Source organism: Chelonia mydas, chromosome 4, assembly GCF_015237465.2.
Source record: "Chelonia mydas isolate rCheMyd1 chromosome 4, rCheMyd1.pri.v2, whole genome shotgun sequence".
NCBI classification, from domain to species: Eukaryota; Metazoa; Chordata; order Testudines; family Cheloniidae; genus Chelonia; species Chelonia mydas.
Genome location: NC_057852.1, coordinates 23648819 through 23669622, shown reverse-complemented (window position 1 = coordinate 23669622; position 20804 = coordinate 23648819). Strand labels below are relative to the sequence as shown.

Below are 20804 nucleotides of genomic sequence, written 5' to 3'. Positions count from 1 at the left end.
CAGAACTTGCCTACACTGGGAGAATTGTCAGCTGACCAGGTAAGGTTAGTTACCCCTACCTTGTACTACATGAGCTATGCAAAGTGACCAGAAGAAGAAGAAGGGAAAACATCAACCAGGCCATTCTGTTCTACTAAATTCCATAATCATGGCGAACCTTAGAAACTTACCAATTTCCTTGCACAACTAAATAACATTACCTCAATATTTTCAGTATTCCACAGTTTCTTCTATTAGGTTTTGGGAATACTGAAAATACTAAGGTAACATCTATTTATTTAAGTCAAAACTAGAAAATTTTCCAATGGCAAGCACTCTTTGAAGACATCCTGGCATCTCTGTTCTTCCTGTTGTGGGCCACCATGAGAACAAAACAGACAGAAAGTTACCTTTGCCTCATACATCTTCCTGCTGGCTTTTGTGAATCCCATTCTTCAGGCACCTATCTCCCTCCACTTATTGTGGAGGAATCCTCAATCCTTAACAAAGACTTTGTGAATCCCAGTGATTTTTTAAGTGCCTAAAGTTTAGATGTTTTGACACGAAGTGTGGCACTGCCTAAGTCCTTTTGTGAATGTAGCCAGACATCTTTAAAGTGAAACTTAAAACTGAGGCCCTGATTGCTTATAATTATAAACCGTGTAGCAGTTTTGGCAAGAGTAAGGATATTAACTCTGATGTTCTATCCAGATTCTAAATAGGGTATTTACATTCCTTCCTATCTAATTTTCCCCTACAGTTTCAATTAGATAGAAGACTCTTGAAAACTATCTTAAACTGTGGCACGGAGCTGCTGCCTGCTGACCAACAGCTAGTGCATCCCACCCAAAAAGGGGCTGGATTTAAATGGTGGCTGAAGTGACCAAGTTTGTGAAGCGTCCTGTGATCCTTGGGGCTATCGGGTGCTATATAAGTATAATATATTAGTGTTAATGATCTAAAAGTACATAAATATTGCAGATGAGTGTTGGCCTTCTTGTTTCTAAATTAATGATTCATGAAGTCAGCACAATCTTCTTATATTGCTGTGAGACTACATTTTCTCCATCTTTCTGCTGCATGGATTTAGTTAAGAGGGAACACCAAGAGAATAGTGTCTCCCAGACTATTGTGTGCTATATAATAAAAGGTTTGGATCTGTGATATATTTGTCTTCCTGCTCATTATTCAAGGGCTCAGAGTAGGACACTTCTGAACGTACCATGAGGTGATCACACCTTTTAAATGGATTTAACTTGTTTTCTGTATATATTAGGGTATTCCCACAACATGCTGCTGGTACCTCATGAAGATGCATCTCAAAGGGAATGTTACGTAGAATTTGCAAGCTAAGAACTCTATCGAGCCGACCTGTCATGTACTTGCTTGGCATACTTATACTACCGACCGCTACAGGATGGGACTCAGTCTGCTACAATATTTGTGATAGGTTTCAGAGTAACAGCCGTGTTAGTCTGTATTCGCGAATAGAAAAGGAGTACTTGTGGCACCTTAGAGACTAACCAATTTATTTGAGCATAAGCTTTCGCGAGCTATGAAGTGAGCTGTAGCTCACGAAAGCTTATGCTCAAATAAATTGGTTAGTCTCTAAGGTGCCACAAGTACTCCTTTTCTTTTCGCGAATATTTGTGATGTTATCACCCTCCAGTGGCTGGTTTATGAAGTCCTTTACTCTTGGCAGCTAATGGGAAATGTCCAATATTTTAAGCCTGTGATTTGGGAAGAGATGCTGATACATTTTTGTTCACCACTCTAACATTGACAGTTCTTCTCTGCTCTAATGACCATCAAGATGGCAAGCCTTTGAACTGGGAAGGAAAAGACCATTATAAAGGAGGAGAATACACTGAACATGGGAGATACTTGAGACACCAAAATGAAAAACAGGAGCCCCCAAAAAGGAGAAACTGTTAGAGGTCATGAGATAGCAAATATTTGGATCTTCCACTATGCTAATAAAGGGAAAGGGCTGATGGGAGTTTATGTGCACCTAGCTAAATCATCTTTCCGCACACATTTAAAAAAAATCTCTTTTTAAAAGAGTAGCTGTCATGAGCTGGGAAACTGAGGAGCTTTTGTGTGACTGTGGAGAAAGTGCCACAAGTACTGCAGATGAGGTGCAGTGCTACAAACATAACCAGACTGACTTTTACGGGGAGGGAGGAGGAATGGGAGAAGGGAGGAAGATGGCATTTGTTTCAGGTGTATCTGTCTGTAAAAGGGCCAAAAAGCCATTGGAAATATGTGGCTGCAGTAAACTGAAGTTCATTAAAGCAACCTGAGTTTTTGCCAACACATGTTACACGACTGAAGGAGTCTTTACACATTTCAAGTGCTATGATTAAACCCATAATTGTTTAAAATATATTTTTGGAGACTTGAAGCAAATTTCTCTTCTGTGAGAGAAGTCGCTCATATTTTAATGGCATAGTTTTCAGATATGCTCAGCAATTGCAGCTCTCTCTGACATCTAGAAAGCTATGGGTGCTCTGAATCTTTTGAGGCCATTTCTCTATCTCTATTACATAGAGATATAACCACTTACACTTGTGCTCATACTATTTTGCAATGTATTCATTTTTTCTTGCTGTTTATTTCTGTTAAAAAAAATGGAAACCATTGCACCCTCTAGCTTGTTTTCAAAAGGAGAAACCAAAGATTTAAACCTTTATGAAGTTAAAATATAGGAGAGGAAAGTGAATTCATAATCTCAGGCTCACTGTACACACTGGTTTCTGTACTGGTAACTTTAATTATAATCTATTATAATTCTAGAGGCTGAAATCAGTACTCTCATTATCTGTGAGCACCAGTACCCAGCTAAAGACTGCTAGAGTAACAATATGAGAACACAGTGGCAGGCTTCATACTAGGTTTGGAAGTGGGGCACCAGCTTTTTACCCTACTTGCTTCAGGAATGTAGTCAATTGTTTCAGTTTAGGAGCAATTAAACGGAGCAGTCTTTTATAAACTATTTTCACTCCAGAATCAGTGAAAACTTGGATTACATGGAAGACCATAGTCCTGATTCTGACCCTGATTCTAGGGTAAATCTGGAGTAAGTCCATTGACTTCCATAGAGTTATTCTGGATCTACACTGGCATGAATGAGGGCAGAATCTACTGCAATGTCCATTGACAAATTCTCTATGGAATAAAAAAGTACCTCCATCCAATAGGGTTCCCCCTCTGTTGCAAGACTCTTTTCACTCTGACACCTGAAAGTCATCCTACACTTGTAGCACCAGTCACTACTTATGCAGGAATGCTTGATTACCTAAGATATGTCCAGAGTGAATGTGGATTTTATGCACCAAACAAGCAGGTATATTGTTGCTCTGTTCCTATTCATTCAGCCAGCCATTTCTAATTTCTTTTCACTGTAACTTTTAAAAAGACAATCAGAATCCAGCAACCCTCAGTTCTTCTTGAAAACACTTTCAATTTTTTAATATTTGCAAAGTGAAAATATGACATGATTTTCTTCAGAAGTCACAGTCACTATCCGCTAACAGCTCCAGTGAAATCACCAAGGCAATTTGACTTTAGATTGCCACTGTTATTTTATTTTCATGTATTACCAAAATCAGTTTCTGCCATTTTTTAGAGTAATAATTTCAAACACAGTCCAACCTAACCAATTATGACTGCGGCTCTTCTGGGATAGCAACAGCAAGGGAGCCTGAATGAAAAGAAGGATGCAAACTACTAACTAAAGGCAAAAAATCTAGATGTGTATTAGATTGCTGTTTGGAGTCTTTCAGTAAAAATACTTCAGCAGTCAGATATGTTTCCTCCATCCCTCCCAATCCCAATGTTGTTATTGCATCTGTTATTAGCTCTATTATATATGGTGATTTGTGTCCCAAGGGGTCACCTTCAGCAACTTTCAGGGCCAAGCTCTGCAATATACAAACTTGTCAAATCAATTCAGTTGAATTGAAGACCCTCTAGGCAGCAGCACTACACAAATAATGCTGTCCCTTTTGTGTCACTTTCTATGAGGAACATTCGTAAAGATGACAACGGGCAAATCAGTATCTGAAGAAATCTCACTACATATCCCATGACTTTTTTTTTTTTAAATACAATAAGTATCCTCATTTCTGAGGGTACAAATCCACCAATTACGCAATTAACAGGAGGGTTCTAAAAGATAAAAGACAGCAGATTTTGGTTTTGGTAGGCACAGGATGGGGAAGGAGGTATTTAAAATGTGGACCCAGAAAAAAATATCTATTTCTCATGGCGGAAATGGGAAAGATACCTCTGTACAGCACAACCCAGTAGTTCTTTATTTAAGATACAAAGGCATAATATCAGAACTGATAGAGAGTATTTAAGTTGTAGCTATTGCCACATGTGAAATATTCTCATGCTGAACTGATGTAACCTCATGGAAATTTTGGTAACTGCTAAGCCTGTCATTTGACAGATTCTGCTGAAGGGATAACAATGGTGAATTCCAATACCTTTTCTGGTTTCAGAGTAACAGCCGTGTTAGTCTGTATTCGTAAAAAGAAAAGGAGTACTTGTGGCACCTTAGAGACTAACTATCTGTGTTATGAACTACTGAGTTGTAGAAAATAATTTTTGTCAATACATGATGGCAAAACAGCTATTAATATACAGAATTTCAACACCTGGAGATGGTAAAGGCTTGTTGGATCCCTGAACCCATTCCCCTGCATGGACAGGATACGTTGTTCTATTATGTTAAAGTTCAAACTTCTTAATCTAGCCTCTGAGACACTTCACGTTTCCATCCACCATCATTTTCTGCTCTTATCTTTCTTTGTATTACCCCTCCGCCTCTACCAACACCAGCCACAGACGCTATTTGTCTGCTACTCACACAGCTATCTCCCTGCTTTCTTGCACACTGTTCCTTATCCACACAACATTCACTTGATTTGGCTTGTATTACTTTCTTATCCAAATCCCTCTGTTAAACCTATTTCTACCACTATGCCTACAAGAAATTACTCAATTAACAGTGGCTAGGAAGAGGGGCAATTGGAGATTGTTTGCTTGAATTTAAATAATATATGAACAAACAAACATACGGACCTACCAGACATGCCAAGTTTCACCTCAACCACATGGCTTGCTGCAGCCCTTTACCGCCAACCTTCATCTGTTTGTCTATTTATTATGAAAAGCTCTTCACAACAGGGACTAAGTCTTCCTATTTGTTTGCACAGTACATAGTATGTTTCAAGAGTTACTATAATATAATAACTATTATAATGATACATTGCTCAACATTGATGGCAATCAGGTAAGGGGGAATTTGAGAGAATCAATCTTAAAACGGGGGGCGGGGAATTGGATATGCTACCTACAATTATTTTGAAAAGCATCAGTGGCAATCCAGAGAATAGATTATTAATAGTTAGGGCATTTTGGCTAGCTGGATATAAGCACGCAGCTGGCTACCTGTAGTTTCCGCTGCAGTTAATCCAGCTATGAGTTGTAGTTCAAAGAATCAGGCTTTTTGCCAACAAGCATCAGGTAAAATCATGCAATCCAAAGTGAAACACTTACTTCTATGGAGCATCCACCCGCTGTTTCACTTATTTTCATTTTGTTTTGTTTTAATATGAAAGTAAAGTACTATTTTTGCAGAAACAAAATTGTTCACAGCCTATGGGTTGATGAGATGTTTACGGTTCTTGCACAGATTGGAATGTTAAAACTCAGAGTTTTAACAGCGGACCTGTGTTCTCATCAGTCCCTTTTTTCTGGATCAAAATTAAATGTCACAGCAGTACACAAGCAACATACTGTGGAGACCCTGGTTTAAACATCATCACAACAGGGGACATTTTTTAAAAAACAACAATAATTTGAATGGCAGCTATAATTTTCAAAGTAAATATTTTAATCTTGTAGTGAAAAATATTTTTATTTCAGTGGAGTTAGGAAATCAGATTCTTTGTATCCACTGTTGTAAGTCATTGCATCTAATTATTATGAACCAACTTTCTTATTCTCATGACGAAGTTACTAATAAAGGGTCCAAACTTGTGCATTTTTAGGTCCTCCTGTGAGGTGCTGAGCACTCTCAGCTCCTATTGAAGTAAAGGGTGCTCAGCAACTCTCAGGATTGGGCCCTAGGCATAGAAATTGCTATTTTTATTATTTGTATTTCAGGAGCACTTAGAGGCCCTGGAGCGATGCAAGACTCACCGGTACGTCGCCTCCTGCTGGTCGTCTCGGGAATTAGCTCTTTCCAGCCTTCAGAGCACCCTCTGCAGGCCAGTGTCTCGCCTGCCGCTGGCATCCATGTCCCTCCCGGAGCCCGGTGCCCTTTCTCTGGGGTTCTGCCCCAGCAGTACCCCCACACTCTGGGTCTCCCCTCCCTGGGGAACCCCCCAACCCTTCAAACCCACCTTGCCTCAGTGGCTACTGCCAGTCATCATCTAGCCCCCACTCACTGGGGCAGACTGCAGTGCAATGGCCACTCATCATTGTCAAAGGGGTTAGGACCAGCTGCCTCTGCTTATTCCCAGGCTGCCCCTCTGCAGCCCCAGTTCCTTTCTGGGCCTTTACCAAGGCCTGCAGCCTGGGGGTTTACGAGGCTGGAGCTCCCCAGCTCCCTTTGCCCTTCCCCAGCACTGCTCCACTTACAGTACCTCACTCTCAGGCAGCCAGCCCTTCCCACTCCAGAGCTAGAGTGAGACTCCTCCTGAGCTCCAGGCTCACAGCCCTTTTATAAGGGCCAGCTGGACCCTGATTGAGCTGGCCACACCTGTAGTCAGCCCCTCCTTCAGGAAGAAAGAGTCCCTAAACTGAAGAGCTTAAAAGCTAAATAGACAAGAAACACAAAGAGTGGGAAGAAAAGGATACAACATGCAAGCATAAAATTGGGATCTGAGACAGAAAGATCAATTCAGTCGCTGAAGATCTTCCTGGAAAGCTGTGACACAGCCAGGAACCCAACCCACATCTGCTGAAACTTAGTCTAGTGACTTAACCATTCAATTCCATTGTTTTCCAAGCTGGCTAAGTGCCTTATTTTCCCACTCAAAAATTGTTCTTGCTTCTCTCTCTGTTTCTATTTCTTTCCAAGAGATGGGATTTGAGAGTGCTAAAACTATTAGATTTAGTAAGCAATTGTTCACATCTAAGTCTCTTTTCTAACATTAGCTATGTTCAAAACCAGCCCAAATTATACCTTTATGATCTCTTTTACACAAGCTGCTCATCACTTAGGTTCTTTTCCTCCCTGAGGTTTGAGAGAATACTGTGTGTTTTGCCTTAAACAGGGAAACAAGAAAAATATTTTGATCCTATAGTGGGCGGAATTACCAATATGTAGCCTGCAACTCCCAAATATTTAAAGTTATGTGCAACAACAGATGATAGAAAGGAAATGGCACATATTTCTTTACTCTTTTTTTGTTGTTGTTTGGTGTGGAAACTGATTCAGTTGAGTAAAATTATTAAAAGAAAATAGTCTCTAGACAACAGCAACAGAGGCTGTAGATATATTCAAAGAAATCTGTTCCTCCTACAAATATCTTTCGAAGTAAAATTATAGCTCAATAAGGAAGACATATTTCCATCTTAAAGTTAGCAGTAAATATTTTACTAGCAGTCTCTTGGCGCATTTTCAGCTCTGAAAGAAGAAAGATTTGCATGCAATCCTCAGCAATCTGCTGTCACAGTTAAGTGAAAGATTCTAAAAATATATTTTGACAGTACACTTTGAATTGGCAACCTCATGACGCCCAAACTATCATTACTATTTTCCATTGAGTTCACTGGGCTATGGATCAGGCCCTTAAAGGCCCATGTGGGATAACAGCAGAAACCACAGCTCTTTAAGCTTAATCCCTCTGAAACTTTACTGATTAAATGACCCTTATTTGGGAACTGGATATTTCTTTGGTCTTACCTCACTAGCAACAACAACAATCTGTTTAAGCTCCTTGGGGGGAAAATGTGCTTGCTAGTAGGTCTTGATGTTCTGTATGGTTCAGCATCTGCTGAAATACTGTCTTTCTACCTTAACAACCATTTGAAAATAAAATGGAAATATGAAATGCAAAATACTAAATCAGAAGTTGCACTCTGCTCATTTACACTGGTGACGTGATGATGTATTAACGTCAGAATCACAGTGCGATACAGCCCCAGATGCTTTATGACCCCTCACGGTATGTCGAAATTGCATACTCCTTATGGCGGTGTATAGAGGACACACATTGCATGCCCCCCCCCCAGCATGAGTATGAACAGCACCGTAGACAATGAGGCACTGCTTAGGTGAGTAGAATAAAGACATGCCTGAACCTCAGGGTGTATACCCTACATGGCTCTCTACACACCCAAGCGGTGACTCCCCAGCTATACTGGTACCTTTAGCAATGTAGCATCCCCACTGCCAGAGTCTTTTCCCACCACAGTGAAAGAGTCCAGCAGGAGCAGGAAAAGGCTCTGGCAGAGAGATGTGGCACGGAAAGGCTCCAGCAACCTTCTACCTCCCCCAGGCAGAGCATTCACTGCCTTGTGTAGCTACATACCGCAGTGTGGACACAGCTTGCTCTTCACTGCAGCATGTAGCTACTTGTGTAATGCCAATACACTACATGCCACACCAGTATAGACAAGGCCTCAGAAAATATATCTATACTGTAATAAAAGACCTGCAGCATGGCCCCTCCCACCGCATAGGGTCTCAGTGCCCGAGCTCGAGCCTGAATGTCTACTCTGCAATTTTAGCTCACCTGGGCTCTAAGACTTGGTCCTGTGGGGCTTCTATTGCAGTGCAGAGGTACCGTAACTTAACTCAAGAAAATAGAATTTACACATCATTCCCTGTACCCAAATTCCTTCAACAGCTTGATTTCAGGATCCATTTAAAAATACCCCTCATTTTAAAGCCCTTCATGAATTTGATCCAACAGATCTCTCAGCGCACATAGGGTCTGATTCCCCGCATCTACAGCAGCTTAACTCCAATGTAACTCCATTCATATCATTAGATTTACCTCTGATTGGCAGCTATGTATGGAAGAGAAACCAGAATTAGGCCCCTGGTCATTCTCTACACCCCCATTCTACTCATTTCACATGTCTAACTCTAGCCTGCTTCCCGTCCCTTCACACAATCTTGCCACTCCTGGTAGAAGAACCTTTTCCTCTTCAGTTCCTACCGTCTGCTCTCGTCTCCCTGTATTTCTTCACTTTTTCACTCCATTTCATAAGAATCACATCTAAAACATATTTTCTCACTTATCTGTACCTCTTAATTTCTCCTTTCTGTGCTATTTATTATTTAGCTATGCAACTGTATTATGTAACTCTGTAAGGCACTTTTGCTACTACTTCTATGTATGAAAAATACCATACAAAATAAAGTTGTGTTGTGTTACATGGTGTATCGAATAGCTTATATTTTCACAAAGGCAACTCCAGAGTTAATTCCTGTTGAAGTATTATACCTCATATATTATAGTTAGTACTATGTATTGTGAATTAAAATATTGCAAATATTTATACCACAATTATTTCAGGGTGTCAAATACAAAAATATCTAAGGCAGAGAGTATGTTAGGGGAAATGTACGTATTACCTGGGTGAAATCCTGGTCCTATAGAAATCATTGGGAGTTTTGCAAAAGGGGCAGACAGAACAGGCTATGCAGATTTCATCACACTTACTATCAGACTGTGGCTGACCCAAATATCTATTGGAGTAACAATATATTGCTTCACGGTAACTTGGATATTTTGCCCTTTCTGAAGTGATTATGCATCATGTCTACATCTGCTTGGCTCTTAATGCTTGCATGTGTATCCAATACAATTTAGCCCTATGGAGTGATCTTCCAGATTTGATGGACGTCTTTCTTCTGAAAAAAGATGCCCTAGAGAAGAACCTCACAGGGAGTCTGATCCACTTTCTGTTGAAGTCATTGGGAAGATTTCCTATTGTCTTTAGAGGGAGATGGACTGGACCCAGGTTGTACAGTGTACATTGACTGAAAAAAAGTGAGCCTACTTGTTAAAGTTTTTTTTGTATTATACACACACACACACAGAGAGAGAAAGACTCTCTCTCTCTATATATATATATGTGTGTGTGTGTGTGTTTGGAACTTAATTCATTTTCCCAGCATACGAGTGTGTGTATGCACATGCACATACTCAAAAAGACAAATTGACAGATAGATACAGATCAAAACCAAACTATCGACATATATAGATTTGTACCCAGATATATCTAGATCTAGATACAGCACTGTAGCAAATGTTTTGGGAAAACAAAGCTCAATGACTGGAGGCACTGATGCCAGTTTTAATTTATAGGCAGGGATGAATGCTGGAGGATGTGTTTGTTGCTGCCCTTTCACCCCTACTACAATATTTCTGTCACGGCTCATTTAGTTGTAAGAAAACCCAATGCTTTAATTAAAATACAAACAACCCCCATATTTTTGAGCTAGGAAGGGAGAACAAAAATAATCTGCCAATGGACTGAATTCACAGGACTATTCAGTCATGCTAATGTGAACAAGTGGAATACAACAGTTTTATAGCTCTCTAATGGGGGATGGGGGGAGAAATTCTCTCTCACACACACGCCCACAAAGTACATTAAGATAATACAAATTTAGGGTTTTCCATAGCATATTAAAATACTGGTTCATCGAATCAATATACACTTGCCAGCAGTGGTCTGTACCTGAAGTTTTCAAGGGAGGCAAACGCTCTTCTGACCTTTTGTGTGGTGATCTTTATGGCTTGAAGCATGACATTTGATTATCCCTGTATAAAAAACTGCAAATGCAATTTTCATTGTGGGCCTGATCTAAAGCCCACGGAAGTCAATAGGAATCTTTCTATTCATTCCAGTGGGCTTTGTATCAGACCCAAAATTATTAATCTGCTTTGTAAATCCAGCAATAGCATTCAATTCTATGACTGTTAAATCTGACTTATGGCCAGGATTCTCATAACATCCCTAACTCATGCCATTCTAATGGTATCAAGTGTTTTAGGTTAATTTCCTTTTATATGGTGTTTAGAAGACAACATAAAACAAAAGAAAAAAAACCCCAAACCACCATCATTTCAACAATTACCTCCCTAAAGAAAATGAATGAGTCATTAAGGGCCCAGTCCTGCAAGGGACTAAGGGCCCTCAGCTCAACAGAAGCAGAGGATGCTCAGTACACTGCAGGATCCAACAGCACTGGGCCCAAGTTACAGACCACAGATATGACAGACTGGGGCTCTCGTCACAAAAATTCCTTGTGGCAAGTATTTACTGCATATCACCATCAAACCTTTTCTCTAAACTGGATAACAGTCTGATCTAGCACCCACTGAACTCAATGTACTGACAAGTTATAAATTATAAATAGAGATGGGCTGGAATGCTAAGTACCTGTGAACTCTGGGGAAGTCTGGACCCAACACCAGATGCAGAGCTAAACTTTGCAGATCATGCTCATCTCTATTAAACTTAACTCCACACTATAAAGAGATGCAAGACATTTAAAATTTGTCCAAAGATGAATTGTATTAAAATAATAGGTATCTCTTGTGAGGCCCTTTATTTTTCCAGAGCTGCTAAGAAACAGTTTGTTAACTCAGAGAGGAAATACAGAGGGATATATAAGAATCCCATTGTGAATTAAGGAATGTTTAATTAATTTATTCTAAAAATCAGAAGCAGTTAATTTCACAGACGATGTCTACTGGATGTATTGTATTTGTATCTCAGGTGTGTATACAAATCAAATTCATAGACTTTTTGGGTGCCTTATTGGTTAATTAAACTAATTTGATGGCTCAATTAGAGGAGTTGAACTGATATTCTGGGGGGAAAAAAAAGAAAAAGAAAAAAAGAAGACCTGTAAAAATAAATTTAGATTATTATAGAACAAGATTAGAGGGAAGACTGATCAACTTGCCAGGGAAGGGTCAACAACAGGATATGGAGTCTTTCAGTTACAGGTCACTAAACAAAACCTGGACCGGGTCATTCCCATCTGATAACTGTTTGATGGCCTTCATGAAATGAGTTACTGTTCTCTGTCCTGTTAATCACAGGCAAATGTCCACATCACAAAAACACACCGTGGCAGCTGGCTCAAATTATAGTATATTTTTATAGTGTCAACAGAGACCCAAGTTTGAGTGTGCATCGGCTGCTCTCGGATGCCTACAGCTAGGACAGTATTGAAGCACATAGGCAGAGGGGTACAGGAAAAAACATCACTGCTAACCTGTGCAGTGTTCAAATGGAGGACTTTGTTCTCTGGTGTTCTTAATTCAAAAGCAATTTTTAACAATCAACACAAAAAGCTTGATTCTACTAATTGGAATATTTGATCCTTCTCAGTTCCATCTCACTGTAGCGGTGTTGCCAACTCCCACAGTTTTACTCCAAGTCTGATGATACTTGATGTTCTACTTAAAATCTCCAGTTCTTGGAGACAAGTGATTATGTGGGACTTTATGCTTTCACTTAAAAAAACGAAAAAATGTTTCTAACCTCTCAGTGGTCGAGGAAAGCATGAAAATGTGACCTCACAGCTCAAAACCCAGAAGGCAAATTAAAAGAATCCAAACGTTAGTTATTAAAATATGATGAATTTTAGGGGGCCGGACTCATAATATATATTTTTTTTAACATTTGGGGTTGGTGATACTGTATATGCCACAATAAAATACATTAGTTTACACACTGTAAACTGTAGCCCTAAACAGCTTCATGTTTCATCTGTTCCTTTATACACCTCCTATATATAGACTATCTTGCCCAGGGTCAATATATATTCCTCTGGGTTAATTCAGTTCATATTAGCCTGTGCAGCATAGGGTTTTGGTTTTGATGTATATTCTTGACATGACGTCTTTAACACAGGCTGTCCCTTATCCTTCTGCTGAAACCCCTTCAGCGCACTATTTAAATAGCACATTAGCTGTTGTGAGAGGTCACTGAAAACAAAAACAAAAAATCTCACATATGGCTGCAGGGGATTGTTCCATTAGCTATTTGGTGTCACTGTCTGGATACTTTTCTTGGTACTAGATGTTGTATGGTGAGGCTTGGATTCCCTTCAAGGCACAATCTCTCTATTCCTCTCACTACCGTTCCTTTGAGAAATTTATCCAAAAATTATCAGAGACAGCTATTTTATCCCACCTCTTTACATACTCCTCACTTCAACACAAGTTGCAGGGAGTTCACTACAAGAATACATTATAAATATGACTCAACCTCTTAGCCTTGCTCTGAACCACATGATTTGGCATCCTGTTAGTGAGCTTTTCTCTAACAATGAAATTGGGTAGGCTTCTGCATGGCTCACACATCATGTATATGGTGCCACAATATCCAGTTTCTGTCAAGTGAAAATGTCAGTCCTTTTTTCTCCCAGGAATTTCAGAACCACTTGCCAAGTCACAATTCATGCAAAAAGCATCTTGGTAGGATACCTGGTTCTATGACCATTCACAGAGAGTTGTTCTGCTAACTAAACCTGGCAACTAGACCGAGACAAAAAGGGATTAGGGACATTGAAGTACTAAAGAGAGAAATTTGAGGAAAAGCCAAGCTCGGGATCAAGATCAAGGCTAAAACTTATGTTTGCTATTATTATAGTTTATAATAATTCAAAGCTCCAGGAAGGGATAAGGATGGACAATATCCATGATGTGTGTACTGTGTTAGGAGCTGAGGGGGACACCATCTCTTATAAACACATTTCCAAACCATGGAATAAGTGAACCAGTCCTAATCAAATGAGCATTGACTCAGTCTCCAAACATAAAATCAAAGTTCCGCTGAAGGGGAAAAAATATGGGTAACCTTCAAGCCTGGGACTCAAAGAAGATATTTCATAACGAGCTTCCAGCCTAATTTTGTATAAAGAGTTTTATAGAAGCATCCAAGCTTTGAGGTCTTTGTGCGAATTGAAATTTTTGAAATTTGCCACTCACTGGTAACAAACCAGCCTCAGAAAGGAGGCAGCAGAAGAAGGGAAAGGAAGCAGAGATTAAAAAGGGTATCATGGCAGTTGTCTCAAATGCAACGCAAAACAGGCTATACTCTAGCTGACAGACACACACACACACACGCACTTTGAGAGGGGACTATGCACTCTCTTTTATTCTGATCTAAGAGATACCTTGAAGATGACAGCAAGAAACAATGATCTGTGAATATGTCAGTTTATTTTACATATTGACTTTTCTTTGGAGCTGATAATTGTACAGTCACTGAAGTGCCACAGAAGAGGGAAGCATGAGCGAGGGACAGCTCATAAGAATTCATAATGACAAACAAAACTACTTCGAAGAGAACAGTTGTAAAGTAATGACATTACATTTTTTTTCTCCCTTCAGAGAACACCTAATACAGCAAGAGACACACTACTAAGGGCATCAACTCTTGAAAGCACAAGTACTATAAATAATTCTAATAGCTGTTTAATTTCTTCTCTCACTTTTGGTATTTCTTCCTTTGCGCATTCTGAAGGAAATCTGAATGGAGATAGAAAGGAAGAAAAATATCTTCCTCTTCAATACTCTACCTGTGTTAGCACTCAGACAGTGTACCTCAAAATGCCCAAACATGATAATAAATAAATACACAATAATTAATAAGCAGTACTACCTTTTCAAAGTACTCATGTTATTGCACAAAGAATTATAATACAATGACGAAACTCAAATATAAACATTATAAATGCAAAAAAGTGCACTAAAAAGTGCCAAATTGTGGCTGATAATTTATACTATATTGAGACATTATGGCCCCAATTCAAGAAAGTACTTAAGCACGTGCTGGCAGTTATGCATGCTTTTTGAACAGGCATGGTTTATTGAAACAAGGGCCGACGTCACCGACAAACTCTGGGTTACTGGTCACAAAGAATCTTATTTGAAAGTGATAAATGATCAGCAGTTTGGTGGAGCATGATACTTCACTATTTTATATGCTTTTGTATAATTAAATTATACTGGGAAGAAGCATCAACAAAAATTTAATTTGGCCAGGCAGAGAACGATTAGTGTTGTATACTGAGGTAATCTGAGACTTGCCTTTGGTTCACTCAAACAGAGCTAATACTTAGTTATTAAGAAAAAGAGGGGAACAACCAATTTCAAGTCAGGGACCTATCAAGGGTAGACCATTCTAACAAATTGGGGGTCAGAATAGAAACAAATCACCCACAAAACAGGCTAAGGATGCTGTTCTACTCCAAAGAGATTTGATAGGGGATCCCGTCAATAACACAGGTGTTTAAAAGGGGTTAAAAGAGAAGATTTAAGAAGACAAAAGGGAGGCATGCTGAGTTGGGTGATGCTACACTTGACAGGAAAGTCAGAAAAAGAGCAAGGTCCCATGATATAAGACGGTCTTCTTAGACTTCACCTGTTCCAAATTTTGTTGTGATTTAGTGATCTGGGATAATGCCATTGTGTTCATTTCTTGTTTATGTTCTAAGACAAAATTTTATTTGAGTCCAGATGTCAGAGGCGAAAGGTTAACGTACTAACTCATCTACCACCTACATGTTTACCATTTTGACGAAACATTAAACATCCCTCATTTGAATAGCAGTGTGTTTAGCTGAGTTAGTGCTAGTTACAATGTGCCAACACCTATTAGTGAATAAAGATGCTGCTATAGCAATGGGAACTAATCTTCCAATTAGTAATAATTGCTGAAACACCTGCCATAAAAAATACATTCAGAGTGGTGGTCCCGGAAACAAAGTTCTGTTTAAAGTTATTCAACTGACCTTTACTAGAAAAAAGAAATAAAGAAAATTATTACAAATAGACAAAATACTTTTTTTAAAGGGAGCTCCAAAAACGAATCCTAAGATCTTAAACTAATTAGTTATACTGTGCTCAGAGTTGCCCAAGGAAGAGAACTCCAGATGGCAGTTAGTTACAATAAAGAGCATGTACAGTAAGTGCAACACTGGAATACCAGCCGTAAAACTGTGAAATGTTCTGAAGTTGCCCTCGTACAGCAAACTAGAGGCTGCCGTATAAGCAGAGCAGGATAATAATGCATAAGAAGCAGTAACTAACATCCCTGTTTAAAGTAAGAAAATTACATTGCTATAAATAGGGGTAGGTACAAGCGTTTGAGTAAAATAAGAATCCTCACCAAACTTGAGTTGAATCTTTTTGATGTTTGCAAATAACTGGTTAACTTTTTAACTTTTAATTCTTATATATCTCTATACTGAATGGGTCCAACCAAGACTGGAAGTGAGAGTTTTTAATTTGTTCTGTAAAGCAGCTCGCACATTTTTGGTCTCTTCTTGTGATATTCCCTGCCCAGCCACAAGCAAGAAGTTTCAAAAATGTTGTTATGGGATACGGTGAATTCTTTGTCACAAAGTCCTTAAATCAAGATTGGATATTTTAGTAAAAACTATACTAGAGCTCAAACAGAAATGATGGGCTTGATGCAGAAATTATTGGGTCAATTTCTATGGCCTGTGTTACACTGAGTTAATATTAGATCATCATAATGATCCCTTCTGTTTTTAAAATGTAGGAAGTCTTGAAAGGAAGCCTGTTTTCATGAGATTTCCAGCCCAATTTGCAGATTGAAGAACTTCAGATAGTTGTGGAAGGAAGAAGAGACAATGGATCCCTTTGTGCTTATTAATATCACTATTGTGATCACTGTTTGTAGCTACATCTGTAGTGAAATGTACCACATATCGGACGATACTGGCGGCGGGGGAGGGTTTGGGGGGGAGGAGAGGGAGAATGCCAGGTGACAATGATGTATATGATCAACAGCCACACGTTTGCTCTTTGTTTTATAGGACTTGTTTCATTTCAAGTTTTCAAACATTTCCACCCCAAATTGTAAAATATTTATCATCTTAAATTTTCTGGCTGATAACTCTAAAAACCAACATTGTAAACAGCATTTTCCTACAAAAAAATCCATTTGCAACAGAACCCATTTTGATAGCAAAAATAGTCCATTGAAAATTTTTACACATCTATGCATACATGACAAATGAGTGTACCTGAGGAGTGTATATTTTTTGTATATTCTAATCCAAGTGATATTTATCGTGATGACCCTACAACAGGAAACACTGATTTGGATAAAGGTAGGCCACAATGAGCAGAGAGGGAAAAATAATTTTCACTGTGGGTGTGACTGTCCTGAAGATAGGGATGAAGCACAAAAAGGGAACTCCATCATGCTAACAATGCCAACAGTGTAAAAAGTGGTCACCTTGGTCCTGCTTTTAAGTGGTGCCACAGAGGATGATGGGAGCTAGTCACAAAGAGTGGGATGGTGACTGATGTTAAACCATATGTTTAATTTCATTTTCAGCAGTTAACTTTCAGATAATAAGAAATTAGTTGACCTTTCATTCTCTGCACGTAAGATTGTACCTGGGATCCTAAGCAAGGATTCTATTTTATATTTTCTGAGATAAGGTACAGTGCTGTTGTAGGTACCAGCTTCTGGGTGAAAAATATCCAATTGACAAGAGTAGAGTATTGCAGGCTAGGTTTCTTATGTGTAATAGCTCAAAAATCATCAGTCCCAAATGGGCCTTTTAAAGTAACAACAACAAGAGTGGGTCAAATCCTCTTGTCTCACTTAAGTCAACAGGAGTTTTGCCTGAGGAAGGCTCTAGGATTGGACTCAATAATAATATTTTTACACCACAAGAGGAAATTCATGAGCTTTATTCAGGGGACTGCTGCTTTGTCACATTTATTTCATCTACATGTGTCAGATATTACATCTGAAACAGAAGGTGAAGACAAACTTAATTTGCACTTTAAATGATGTACACTGGTCATTAAACTGAATTTATAATCTAATTAGGCCATCTGTTGGGACCAGCAGGAATAATTACTGATGGTTTTCACTTCTTTACCTTGCAGGGTATACACTGATTATAACACAGGTTTTTTTTAAAAAAGGAGTGGTTTAGCTGATGAATTTCCTCCCTCTGAAGAAAAACATCGGCCAATACTGCACACGCAGAGAGCCAAGAAGTGCCCCAAAAGTTCTTAATGGCATTTTAATAGTATATTTTTGTAAATGACCTAATTAACATTTTACAAAAACGTGTCCTTTAAATTAGATATTAGTGGTTTGTGCTTCAGAGACTTAATAATGTGTTCCCTTTGATAATTTATATAATATCATGACCCTTACCTAGATACTGTTCTTGAAATCCCAAGGGATATCCTTGGACAGGGGAACTTATCTAAAAATGACTATTTCATTAAGCATTTCATCTTCACTTCACCTTTGAAAGTTGCTGTCTCTGTGACAGACGTGTAATGACAAAAATACAGATTGTGATAAGGACTCTCACAGTATTGCTAATGGAGGGGTCTGCACTCAGTTGGACCATTTCTTCTTAAAATGGCCAAAATAATAATAATAAAAAATGCTTCCTTTGTATGGGTTAATATTAAAATTAAAATAAAACATATTAGGGGCCAGTACAGTTCCCAGTGAAGTCAGTGGGGATCTTTCTGCTGATTTCAATGGGAGTCATATAGCCTGTGACGGAACCACCTTTGGATGTTTACCAGCTTTCTACTAAAAGCTTAGAATTCAAGGGGAATCCTAGGAAGACTCACTTTCAAAACTTTTGTGAAGCAGATAGGTTCATAGTCCCAAATTCACTCACTTCTCTGAAAGTTACTTGAATTATCTAGCTCTCTGAAAAACTGGGGCTTGTTTTCGTTTAATTCAATGCGACTGTGAGTAAAGTTACTCTGGTAGGCATTCTAACTGGACCTACAATTTGAATACATTATAATGTCAGAACACTTTTTAAAAAAACTTCCTTAAACTAAAGTTCTTTTCATGGGCCCCAATCCAGCAAAACACTGAAGCACAATTAGGGTCCCCCTTTGACATTGTGAGACTATTCAAGGGCCTAAAGTGAAGCATGTTTTATGTTGTTTCCTGGATTTGGACTATAGAAAGAAGGCTCAACAGCAAATAGGCTCCACATTATATTTGCACATAATCAAGCTATTTAATTATACAAAATTTTAGTCTCTTGTTGGTGAGACAGTTAGACATTCAAGGGGACAATTCCAAATTCTGTTACCTGGAAATGACTGAGCTACCGTGCATAACAGAAGAGTTTGTAATGACTTCATAAGTGGACAGATCTACTAAGAATCAGTGATGGGCTACACTGCAGAGGAGGAACATAGTTAAGATTTGCACTGAGATTTAACAAATCTCCAGGCAAGTTTTTATCACGGAAACAAGAGAGAATGGGAAATAAAAAGTGGACTGCATATTCATGGATTGGGTAAATGAAGAAAATGGTAACTATGTTAAAATAAAATTGATCAGAAATGCAGTCTCTTTGAACATTTACCCATAGTAGTACTCATCAGGAGGGAGAAAACTCTCCTCTATTGCAATCTAATGCTGAGTATAGACTGCCAAGAAAAAATTATAGAATGTAACACTGTTTCAGAAAACATGTATTCTTTTGATACACCAGAGATATTGCAAAATATATACTTTGACAGACAGATCAAAACAAGAGACTTTCTAAAAACAACAAGAAAACCATTTCCATTAAGCACGCTGAGTTTTCATTAGATGAACATTTTGTTTCCCACCTCACTACTCAAGAGATATTACTGTTAAATTAGAAAGGTAATATACTGCATCCAATGCATGAATGCAACAATCTGAGACTATTATCTAAATAATGGTTCAAGTTCACTGCACATTGATTTTTTGGGGGGTGATACCTACATTAAAGGAATTTTTTCCCAGGACATAGCAGATAGAGTTTATTGATTAATGCAAATACATTTTGAACATAAAGTGGTTATTTGGATAAACATTTCAATCAGCCCCTCATTGAAACAGTTCCATCTGCTATTTCTGCGTTGAACATCATTTCAAATATAATTGATGGGAAACGACTCGCTGCACTGGGGACTGAAGCTTTCAAACTCGTACATAGTGAGGAAGGTTTCAAGAATTCATATTTATATTAAGCATGAACTGACAAAGATATTAGGAAATGCTCTGTTTCTGACAACTTCAATTCCTCTGGAAAAGATGTAATCAATCACAGGGACCAACTTTGGGAATTAAGCGGGTGGTTGTTGAGTAGAGAAAGCCTAATTATCTTTACCCTAAAGTAGAACTAAACCCAACAAGTCTCCCAAAAGAGTTCAGCAGACTGTATCTATTTCCACAGACACCAGTAACTCCAAGGATCATAGTCAGCACTACCAGCTGAACTGAAGAATGTTGATGTGTCTCACTGTTACTCCCATATGTCCTATTGTTAATGCCCTGCCTATAAAGTGCACGGGGGAGCAAATCTGCAGAGAAAATTGTAGTGAGTTACTGTGGGGAAAGAGTGGGCTCTGTGGACTCACGTAGACGGGAGCTGCAGTGCAAGACATAATTGCATTTGCAGCCAATCTGCAGGTAAAATCAGCACAGATTTGAAGCTGCCCAAGGTGACACAAACTCCTTCAGAGTGACCTGCAACTCTCCTCTAGAGGAATGGTATTTTTTCTATCAGTGTAAATGACTACATGAAGTGCAAGGCAGCGAAGAATTGGGTCTTTGGGGTGCAGGCGGCATCAGTGAGCCAGTAGCTGCATGGCTATTGGTCCTCTTGACATTTCACAGGGTTATGGTCCAGGGTCCCTGACCCTGACCGCCAGCCCCCTTTTCTAGCCCTATCAGCTCCACATATTGTGGTGAAGAATTTGAGGAGTCAGTGACTCTGTACAGTTCCCTTCCATGTGGTTCTGTGAGGGAGGGGA

General features: G+C 39.0%; 1 protein-coding gene across 8 annotated transcripts in view; it reads right to left on the bottom strand.

The window, feature by feature from the left end:
- CCSER1 (coiled-coil serine rich protein 1) overlaps positions 1–20804 on the bottom strand; it is a 1152782-nt gene that overhangs the window by 198277 nt on the left and 933701 nt on the right. The window lies entirely within an intron of this gene.